Genomic DNA, 12831 nt, shown 5'->3' with positions numbered 1-12831 from the left:
GCGCTGCAAATAGCACTGACCACAACGGAAATGTTTCCAGGGGACCCCAATAAGTGACGAACCAGGATGGGACATGCTTATAGCTCAAAGTCTACTTTTTAATTTTATTTTTTAAACTTTATTTTTTTTTTGCAAAACATACAGAGATGACATGTTTATGACATACAACTTTGTATACAATATATAAAATGTATTAACAATATGTTCAATGTCATCAGAATACAAATGAGGAAAAAAAAGATAGAGAAAAAGAACATGAGGGTAAGATATTGATCTATACATCAGTTACATTGCACAAATTTTGTCATGTTATGTTTAAATATGTTTCATAAGGAATGTTAGGTAATGCAGGTCCAAACATGAGACGGCAAGTTTTAAAGTTGAGACACGCACACACAGATATATAACGCATATTTTAAAACCTTTTTTTTTAATAAAATGTTTATTTATTTGCAACCGTTATGTTAACAGTAATAATAAGAAATGTTTGTCATAAGAACAGCTATTCAGCTGATGGACACCGTGCTGCGTTGACATGAAAACATCCCAGGTGAAAATAATGAGGAAATTACGTTGTCTTTCGTTGCTCCCTTCATCAAGTGCGTTCCAAGCGGCTACATAATGGCACACAAGTGGCTCACTCCAAAGTCCCCACTTCAAGGGCTCTGCTGTCTGCCCTTCAAAGGGAGTAGGGCATAGGGATGCTCACGAGCAATAAGCATGTCCCAGCCAGGTTCCTCACTTATTAGGGTCCCCTGGAAACATTTCCAATGTGGTCATTGCGATTTGCAGTGCATTTCTGTATTTGGTTGTGTTTTGAGTATTTAGATGTTTTTATTTGCGCGTGTTTTTCTATTTGCATGTGTTCTGTTCAGTTGCAGCATATTGAGTGAAATTTCAGCTCAAAATACCACCCAGATCATTTATTATAGCGTGTCAAATTTGCCCCTTTTTGGGTGTGAGCAAAAACGCGCAGTCTTTGTGTGTGTCCCTTTAAATGCAAATGAGCTGCTACTCCGCGCCCCCATTCAGAAAAGGAGGATCCTTTACACAAGCTTCGGATACAGTAACAAAACACTCGAATCTCACTCATCCAAAATCTCAGAAATAACCAGTAGCGGAGTGCAGCCTTATGGAGAGACTCAGGAAGAGACCGCAACTTTTAGAGTGAACCTGGACGCTCCTGAATGGTTAGTGGATACATTTATATAGTTGTTGTGGAGTTACATTGATTCATCTCATCGACTTGCATGTACGTCATGTTTAACTTTCACACAAGTTGACACAGTTCCCTTAGGTCTTTATAAGACAGCTTTTGCCGTTGCGTTAGAACTGGTTACACTGTTTTGTCTCTTGCGAAAACCAAATGGTGGCGCCGTGGGCGTAAACATGCAGATTAAGGGGCGGTAATATTATAATAAGATCCCCTTCTGACGTAGAAATTCGATCAGCTTCTTTTTTAACATGCTTGCAGTGAAAGGCTTACCAAAACAAAGTTACTGGGTTGTCACTTTACATGTTTTCTGGGTTGGTAGATGCACCGGGGACCCGATCATAGCACTTAAACACGGAAAAAGTCAGATTTTCATGATATGTACCCTGGGCCTAATAAACCTGCTCCTGTCTGTCAATAATGTTAATCAAAGAACAAAAGGCAAAGAGAAAATCACTCACTGCTCTTGACTTAATAACCTTTGTTGCTTTAATAAGGATTAAACTATATTCAATTTATAATTTATGCAGTGAAGACTGCAGGGTTTGATCTATTACATTTCTGTATATTTACTAACCTGAAAATCTTAAAGCACTGTTTACAAAGTTACATGGGTCCAAAAAGAAGAAGAAGAAAAAACAACTTTTTATAGTATTTATAAATCTGGTTTTAAGTTCACTTTGTTGTAATATTTTTTAAAGCTTATTGAAAGTTAAAATTGATAGCTTTCAGTTACTGTAAAGTTGAATGGCTATATTTAATGGCTAAAATTGAGAAACAAATCAATTTAATAGAGACATCAGTATCATTATACTGATATCAGCGAATATTATTAACATTAAACAATTAAAACATCCTGTCTTTATGTTGTTTCGACATTATTTTGGAGATTCAGTGTGAAAGTATTGCAATATGTTAGGTGCGATTAATTCCGATTAATTTCAGAAAAAAATGTGTGATAAATTTTTTTATCGATTGACAGCACTAATTAATTTATTTATTTATGAACAATAAAGAGTACCACGCATTAGCTTTTCCACAACGGTAATTTCTTAACCATTAAAAGATTAATAGAGATTAATTAGAAAAAATTATAATAATAATGAACATAGATTACGAATAAAATGTATATACTGTATATATATATATATATATATATATATATATATATATATCTCCAAGCAGTGTTATTTTAGTGTCACTGAGATTTTTTTAAATTATTATTTTTTTTAATTAAATGTTTTAATAAAAAAATTTTATTTACAAATTAGTTTAGTTTTAATAATTTTGTGTTTTTGTCAGTTGTTTTTATTATTGTATTTATTTATTTTTAATATGTCTATATAATTTTTATTCAGTTTTATTTCAGTTTTAGTTATTTTAGTACATCAAGCTAAATTAAATGAAAATTAAAAAGGTTGCCATGGCAACTAGCTTAAAATAAGTATAAGTTTTATTTGACATTTATAATGTTTACATTATTGAAATGTAGTGTGACTGCCCCTTAAGTCAGAGACAGTTTGAGACTCAGACCTGTTATCAAATACAAAAGTTGTCAGTCCCAAACACTGGACTGTGTGAATGTAGTCTGTATAGGCCACAACTCTGACTTTATCGAGTCTTTTTAGCTAAAGAAATGACTGTTTATGGTATTATTCCCAGTGTATATTATTACGTACAACACGCTCACATACTCACTTACACAAACATATATTAACAAATGTGAGAGGGAAGCAGCTGGCAAACAGCTGCATGTAGGGGTCCAGCTGTCCACCGCAGAACTGCGATTCTCTATCCGCACACAGGCCGCCAAACCACAGGTGCAATGCTTTCTAACGGACAAAACTGAAAGTAAAAACACGTTCAATATGTACAGTGACCACCAAAAGTATTTGGACACTTACAGGGATAGTTCCCACAAAAATGACAATTCTCAAGTTGTTTCAAACCTGTATGAGTGTCTTTTTTTCTGCTGAACACAGAAGAAGATATTTTGAAGAATGTCAGAAACCAAACAGTTCACTTCCATAGTATTGATTTTTCAATAGTCCATAGTCAACTGTTTGGTTACCGACATTCTTCAGTACCTTTAAATAAAATAATTGAAGTTAATAAAATACGGTTTTAGAAAATCTTTTTTCTCTGAAATGTGTCACTTAGGTTGTAATTTTTACATGAAATGTGCAAAAGTTTTGATATGATTGATCTTTGTTTCATTTTGTATATCACAAAAATCTGTTGTTTTAACAGGGTATAGACTTTTATATCCACTGTTAACTTAATTTACTAAAATAAAATATGAAATCATAAAAGTGAAATAAAATGAATAATATATATTTTTTTTAAACATAAAAATGAAAACAGACTGTAAAAAAATGTTTCAATTTAAAAAAGTAAGTGTTCGTGCTTCCTTAAAATTTTAAGTTTAGTCAACTTGAAATGTGAATTTGTACTAAGTGACGACTTGGATATTTGAGTTGACTAAACTTAAAATTTTAAGGCAGCATGAACACATACTTTTTGTGTATAAAAATAAAAAATAAAATCTTAATGATACTAAAATAACACTGCTTTAGGTGAACTGACTTGCAGTACTACTAAAAATGACCAGAATAATTAAAAGACACTGAGCCAAAAGAAACCTCACATTCTGAGGAAAGATCCTGCAGCATGTCACTTGTTTTTTTATGTTTTTGTAATCTAATGCAATGACATTCAGACATTGTGTCCAAATAATCTTTAGAGACACTATACATTCATCATAATTATAGGGTCTGCTATCAAAATTTGCCGTTGATGTCATTTGTTTTCTGCTAACACAACATCGAGACATAAGCTACTCGTGCCCCAGTTCTAGCCTTAAAAAAATACCCACCTCCCTAAACACACACACACATACACACACACACACTCAAACACAGTCACATTCAGATGCAAATTATGCTTTAATCTGAGCTCTCTAATAGACCACCATGGCAACAGAGATACAGCACTAATGAGGAAGATGTACAGGTTAATGGCAGCGCGGCGCATGAGCGACTTTCTCTCTCCATCGCACACTCTTTGCAGCAAAATCTTTGCAAATATCAAACCTCCTCAAACACACGCACACAACATGCATTAAAAGCAAACGCTGTTAAGCGACACGTGAAGTGTTAATAGGCCTGTCAGTATCACAGTGTCACCACGTGTGTGACACTACAGCAGGCATGACACTCATTTGAAAAGCGAATTAAAACCATTAGGCTAATACGTGATTTAGCAAGACTCTCATTTTCGACTGTCAGTGAGTAAATGCTCATCTGCAGGGTGGACACACACACACACACACACACACATGCAAACATTGCTGTGGGCCGTTATCAGCATGTCCTTGAGTGGAGAATGTGAAGTGAGGTGTGTTTTCCCGCGTTCTGTCCTGTCAAGCACCTGCTCTTTACAAACAACAAATAGACACACAACTTATGAGAACAGTTCAACTTTGGAATAACTGCGTGACAATTGCACATTACACATGAGTCACACGAGGTGGACTGCCAAATAAAAAAGTATGTCAGCTGCAAAAGTGTTGCCCAAGAACACACTATACAAATTAGAGACAACGAATGCATTGTATTTAATGGGAAAACCCATTTTTACACACACGCATATTGTGTAAAGTAAAGTAGTATATCAATTCATTCTATACAGATATTAATATCTTTTATACCATAGTTTAGAATCTTTGTGCATAGTTTCCTGGAGCTGTCGATGTCCTGAAATCCCTGATTTACTCTAAATGCCTATTCTCCATTCTTCCAACATTCTTCTCATATCTGTTTTACAGAGGACAAGTTATAAAAATAAAAATAAAAGCCTGGAACCTAAAAATTGACTGGTATACTGAATATAACATTTTTATATAAAAAACATTGTTTAGGTTATAGAGTCTTATTTACATTTTCCTGGTTTCCTCTATAGGGCATATATGTGACCCTGGACCACAAAACCAGTCACATGGGTCAATTTTCTAAAATTGAGATTTATACATCATCTGAAAGCCGAATAAGCTTGGAATCTGGAATCTGAGGGTGCAAAAAAATCTAAACATTGAGAAAATCGCCTTTAAAGTTGTCCATTTATGTTCGCGACATGGTTGCATTCACTCACAAAAATAATTTTTTATACATTTACGGTAGAACATTAAAAAAATATCTTCATTGAACATGATCTTTACTTAATATCCTAATGATTTTTGGCATAAAAGAAAAATCGATAATTTTGACCCATACAATGTTTTGTTGGCTATTGCCACAAATATACCCGTGCTAAAATATTAATAAAAATGTTTTTCTCCCCGCCATTTTTTTCTTATACTCCAAACAATGTAATGATGTAAAAAACAAAAAGAAAATACATTTACAAAACTTTTTTCCCCTGTGGATCTCAGGATGACATTACAAAATCACTGTTTTCTAATTTAATATATTTTAAAATGTAATTTATTCTTGAGATGGTAAAGCTTGAATTAGAGTGATTTCTGAAGGATCATGTGACACTGAAGACTGTAATGATGCTGAAAATTCAGCTTTACCATCACAGGAATAAATTACATTTTAGAACAGATTAACAGAAAACAGTTTTTTTATTTTTTATTGTGAGCATAAGAGACTAGAGTCTGATATCCAACCATTCAGATGTGTTAATATTTGGAGAAAACCAAAAGATTCCTTCATGTAATGATCTGAGCAGCGTCCTCATGGGAATCATTACTCCTGGTAATTGCTTTTCAAGGTTGTATAATAGCCAAAGAAACATTTCACGAGACCAGGTGCGCCCGATGTTGCTCAAACAGTTCCTGTAAAATATCCTAAACACACCAGACAGCATTCCTAAAGCCTGAAAACAGAGATCTACTCTATCCACCTTATTTTGCAACATGGGAGTAAGCTGTTTTCTGTGAATGTGTGAGACTTAATCACGTTAAAAATCACGTGGATATGAGAACTATACATTTTGGTCAGTCGTGATAGTGTGGCTGAAGTCATGGCTCACCATGCTGGGACACCGGCGTCCCTTTCCATCCTCCTTTAATGAGTTCCAGGTGTTGCGTTCCCACTTGCCGCATCTGTTTAGTTGTGGTTGCCAATGGCAACGCTGGCATGTGCACAGAAGGCCATAGGGATGAAAGAGGAAGGAGAATGAGGCAGGGAAACCATGAATGAATGGATGAACAGAAGCCCCTTGCATGACAATTGTCTGAAATATTAGGAAAAATCTGAATTATTGACGATGAGACCTAGCCTGGAAATCCAGACCCAAATCCCAAAGGCCAAATCCCAAACCCATATTCAAATTGTGCGCTCGCGAGAACTCTGGATTTCCAGGCTAGATGAGACCTAAACTTCATTATGAAATAATAGCTAAATGATGAAGAAACAACAGGGTTTCTGCGAGTCTTAAAAAGATCTTAATTTACACAAATGAAGGCCTTAAAATGGTCTTAAACCAGAGCAGAAAGTCTTAAATTCATAAAGTCATCGCATTAAATGTTGCATGCATTGCAAATGAATAATTCCTCAGTATTTTTGTTCAAGTTTTCCAATACAAGTAACAAGTTTAAATCAAGATTTACTTGAGATGCAGACGTAAATGAAGTCTTGAAATGTGTAATAAAATGAAGTGAGTTGTGCTTAAAGCAAGAACAAATATCTGTCAAAACTTCTAAATTAAGCAGATTTTTCTGAGCCTATTGGCAGATATTTGTTCTTGTTTTAGTCATACTTTATTTTGATCAATTTCACAGAAAAAAAGACTTCATATTACATGTCATTTTAGATCTGAAGTAAATGCATCTTGATTTAGGAATCTATAGAATCTTTTTTGTAGTTTGATCAGTAAAACATATTACCATATTGTAGTGGTTTTGAGCAAAACGATTCAAGCGTCTTCTTTTTTTAGTAATATTAATTAAAAAGTAACACCTGGAAGATGTATTTTCCAACATGTTTCTCCTTAAACATTTACATTTAGAGAACATATTGATGTATTGTGTTCCCTTCAATTTATTTCTTAAATTTCCGTTACTTGGTCTAAAAAAGGTCTTAAATAAGTCTTAAATTTACCTTCATAAAATCTGCAGAAACCTTGTAGTGTACAAGCATTGGGACAATTACACCAGAACCTGCAAGATGTTTTACTGTAATCAGGTTCTTTCATATTTGCAAATTTAATAAGTATGTTCTTCTAGTCATTTGTATTTTAACATAAAAAAAGAGAGAAAAATATAAAATCCTTTAAAATTCTCAAAATACTTTAAGTGAAATACCTGCATAACATTGTCTATTTGTTAAAATGTTGAAAAATGAAGCAGACGAATCAGGTCTCTGGAGACGGCAGGACTGAAAAACAAGGGATCATGCGCTGGGGAGGACGGCCATGTGTGCTCAGCTGTGTGTTATGTGCCAACAATTGCTTTTCCCAACTTCATTTCAGAAACCACAAATTGTTCTCTGGGCTTTGGACAATCTGTTCTTCCAAGTCCACATTCACAACATGAAGTGAGTGTCATTCCTCAGATCATTCAATTACATTTTATCCAACACATGGGGCTTATTGAGTCACACAGACTAAGAAAAATCAATTATATTTTGAACATAACACACATTTTGGACCAACAATATCACACCTATAATGCTGTCACAGGTTAGCCAAAAAGAGATGCAATGGAAAATGCTGCTGTTTTTTTTTTATGGGTTTTCCCAAACTCCAATCATCCATTGAATTATGATGCAGTTGTATTGGACAATTTAATATATTCAATACTGAAATGACAATTTACAATTTCTTGTGCTGCAATTTGATCATTTCCTGAATGAGACATTTTGCACTTATAAAAGATAACGTCAAATATCTAAGTATAAAAACACAAACCAACACTTCCTGTTTACAGTACAATATCTAATCAGCAGTGTTGAAATGAGCACACCAAACTCATTTACGGCATAATCAGTTTCATTCACACCTAAAAGTGAGTAAAACACACTATGAATCCCGCATTGCTGATGGAAGTGAAACCGATGACAAGAAAAGGCATGGCCGGCAGTTCTTTTGCATTATTCACTTTGCTGTGTCATGGAAAGGACGGCAGGTTTTCGTTGGGTCTCATTGCAGACTTTGGCTCCCTGGAGAGACCACGTGAACAATGATTTTCAGTGGAAGAACAGTAATCAGCAGTGGAAGGCTTAGAGACAAATATGTGGTGTTTGGGTAGATTTTACAGTGTTTTGAATTAGCTATCAGGAAGTGGAACAATCAAAACATTTATGGTCTGCCAAGATCATCGCATTCTCCTTCAAAGAGCTCATCCAAGAACTCAGAGACTGAACTCCGTATTAAATGAGTTAGTAAACAGACTTATTTGTCTGATTAGAGGCAGTTCTCCTATGACATCCTCTAAAGACATCTTAGAAATGTTCATGTCCATGAAAGAAGACTATAGATAGGCTACCGTATCAGAAACAATGCACCTTGAATTACACAGCCTATAGGCTACAATGCACCAGTGGCCTGAAAACGTAGGCTACAATGTCTCAATGTCAGTGCTTTAGGTAGCCTAATAAAATATCAAACTAAGTGTGTATGCTGGCGACATATAGCCTACACACGCACACGCACACACGCGCACACACACACACACACACACACACACACACACACACACGCATTTCAGCGCTACATTTAAAAGAGAAGACCTTTTTAGGACAACCCGATTCACCAGAATGAATCGGATCTAGCAGCGCTTCATGAGAGACAGTTTACTCAAGTGATTCATTCAGACATTCCAACACTACACATGAAGGAGCAAAATAGCCTACGTTTAGGATGAACCGATTTACTAGAATGATTCGAACTTTAAAACGCTACATGAAAATGACTGTTAGATTTACTGGAGTGACTCGAACCCTAGAATGATTTTAACTTTCAAGCGCTTGAGAGAAACGAACCAGATCTTCGTTATGAAGTTCAAGAATGAATCACTTGCCAGCTGAGCTAAGGGCAAAACGATTGACGAATGATTCGGATTTAGAGAGATAGGGAACAAGCCGATTCACCAAAATATTTCTGACTTTTCTGCACTTATTGGTAACGATAGAAGGAGAACCGTCTGGGATTAAGTGATTCACGACTAAAATGATTTAAACTTTCACTAGCCTATGCAAGCGATTAAGAACCGTGGACGAAGCAATTCCCTATTCTACTCGTTTAAAATATTTTGTTGATGGAAAAGCCGAAATATCTCGGTAAAATCGATAAGCTACTTTTCCAGCATTTGATAAAACAATAGGCTACTGTTCAAATGTAGACAAAAGTAGGACTGTTTCAAATTTCACAAATTAAATGAGTAGCCTACACTCAGGTGAGCCAGGCACGAATGCCAGCTCATCCATCGTTTCAAATGACTCACACACGGTTCCCACCACTGCATCAACCCCCACACACACTCTCAGTCACGCTTCGGTCCCTCTCAAGAAGTTTTCACGATCTTCCTCTTTCATATAGATTTCAGAGTCGTTCCCGAAAGAGAGGATAGGGTGGTAGAGAGTAGACAGTGGAAACCCCCGTCATGAGAGGATTCTGACTCACAGAATCACGTCAATGCTGTAAATGTATATGAATCAAACAACTCCCATACATTCATATATCCTATTCATTATCTACACCTACATTTCAAACTCAGAACATTCAGAATATAAAAGGCTTGGCATAAAACATTCTAAAAGGGAAATATCATGGGGGCTATTAATATTATTCCTAGATGTGTAGGCCTAGATGTGCGATTTATAGGCCCTGAGTCACATTGAACATTTACTCCCATTATAACTTATGTTGACTGGGTTAAAATAATATGATTTGCATTAGTGTAACGAACGGCACTTTGTGAGACTGTTTTAGAATTGTATTTGTGTATATGCTGGTTAGCCCTACTTGGGGGTGACAGAAAAAAAAAAAAGTGATTAAAAAAGAAATGAAAAAGCTCAGTAGTAACCTTTTCAATTTTCCTTTCACAAAGTAGCCTACTCAATTTCCTGATAATTACCCATTTGAAGTTCCAGTGAATTCCGTATTACTGTATTTGAAGTAGGGCCAAATAAGAGGATAGAGACCATAACAGTTTAAGATCATTTGAATGGGAAAGGTTGGTTTCTATAGGCTTTTCAGGCGGATTACAAATGCAAAAAAAAAAGATATTTAAATAAATAAATCAGCACTGTTCCTTCTTATCCCTTGTGTGAGTGGGTGTCCAACAGAGATGTGTGCAAGAGTTCAGTGTACAATCCTCAAACACTTGATAACATCTGTGCTTATGATTCATAATTATACAGAGAGAAAACCTCTTCTCTCCAAAACACATTGACGATCGCCTGTATGTTCAATACAGCACTGGAACATATTGCACATACAAGACAACATGTGAAAGACCTAAAAGATAAAGAAAGATATGATCTAAAAAAAAAGACCATAACCTGAGGAAACAAAATGAATAAACATAAAAAACGCACTTGTGCAAAGCAGATGGACGCCTTACAAAGTCCTAAAATGACCTTTTAATTATTAAACTGACCATTCTAGTGAATGCTGTCAGCTGATCAAGATCTGACCAATCAGTACTAATTGATTAACAGATTCAGGTAGAGCAGGGAGGGCGAAGAAGGGTTATGAAAGGACAGATATTAGCAGACACATTGAGATTATTTAGTCAAAACGACATCATTTTTTAAATGATTTTTCTATCAACTGAGCCCAGGGAGAAATCTGGGAAATCAGGCATAATCATAAGAACTATAAAACAGGAGGATGTACAGTATGGGTGGGTCTGGGTATTTACAGGGCACTTTAACCGCTCAAGTGCTCTTGTTTATCTGACCTGATGTAAGAGTTGATCTGGGAGTTAAAAGCAGCTCCCTGGAAACCGTCACCAAGGAAATAACCAGATTGAAACACACCGGGACCACTGGGAACATTCTTCAGCTTAATTCTCCTAAAGATTTGATACATCTCTCTGCTGTTGAGCTTAATTCTTCGTTATTGAAATTCATGAATGCTCAGGATTTATTTCAAAGCCTGTACGGTTGAATAATTAAATGTATTCTTTACTAATCCTCTTATGTGAACAACAGAATGCAGAGCCCACCTCATCATATCAATGCGTTTTATAAGAAAGATTCAACTTTGACCTCTCTACGTTTTGTTTCTGCCCTTGATGTGAACAAGTTCACAATCTTCACATAATACTATACTATTACGATGATGCATTTGTATCAATACAATCCATGATAATCTTGTTTCATAAAACCAGTTCTGAACGAGAAACAAATGTATTCAAATAAATCACTAACCATTTTTTTTATTATTCTAACTATGATTTTTAACTGTCACGGTCCCGTATACGGGACGCCTAAGTTTACTTCACTATATTACAATTAAATCCTAATTTAATCATGACAAACTATATATCGTTGGAAAGGTCTAAGACTCCTAAATAGATATTTCAGCACTGTTTTTTGTTACAATTTATGCAGGAACAGTAATAGATGAATTTATGACAAGACCTGGGATTTTTAATGACCACAGAGAGTCAGGACCTCGGTTTAACGTCTCATCCGAAGGACGGTGCTCTTTTGTCAAGAGTTCTGACCTTTGTCACAAAAAGTCGACGCACACACTTTTAATAATTGAAACTTTGGTTTTCATGCTAAAAGTTCATAATAAAACATTTGATCTAGTATTTGTCCATAAAAAAGTATAAAATAATATTATCCTCTAAAAAGTATAATATATATATTATCCTCTAAAATATAATATTATCTTTTTATATTGCCTTTTTTTATTACATCACATATTTGAGTAGTTATCATAAATTAGGTATCATTTGAAAGCTTACGAACTCAGAATTCATCCTGTGAAAATCGTTTTGAATTTGGACGTTGCGTTTCCATAGAAACAGTACTCTAAATTAATTTATCAGGCCCCTCCCCTTTTTGGTGTCATCATGTTTCTTAATTTATGATCAAAATCTTTTCTAATCTTGACAAAACACATATTGTCAGAAAGGTCTGAGTCTCAAGGTTTCATATTCACATTCACTTGTGACAGAAGTGATATTTGTACAGAACTTTATTAATTTGCTATGGGAGAATGCATACAAAATTCAATGGAATGTATGTCACCCGGTGGCTATTTTTGGTATTACGCCTAAATAAAATCTCATGGGAACTTCACTGCTTCGAAGAGCAGTTATCTGCTGAAGTAGATTTACTTATTGTAGAGTTAAATAAAGTTAGCATGAGCATTGTGATGTTTGAAGCGGATGTCATAACAAATGTCAGTAGACCGGGAATATTTTAAAACGAGCGGTTCATTCATAAATCCGTAAGATCTTACCTTCATGCTGTGGAAAAACAAACCAGAAGACAGAATAAACGAGTGCAGCGCTGAAAAGGGGCGGGGCTAAACAAGGTATAAATAACACTAAAATAACACTGGTCTGTGTTCAAAAGTGCAGATTAATGAGGTGCATTTTAATTTTTTACTTTGCATTCACAGAGTAAACAGCTAATTAAACACTTGGGAATTTC

This window comes from Leuciscus leuciscus, assembly GCF_965113295.1.
Source record: "Leuciscus leuciscus genome assembly, chromosome: 1".
NCBI classification, from domain to species: Eukaryota; Metazoa; Chordata; class Actinopteri; order Cypriniformes; family Leuciscidae; genus Leuciscus; species Leuciscus leuciscus.
The sequence above is the reverse complement of the archived record's forward strand: the minus strand, read 5'-3'. Positions refer to the sequence as shown.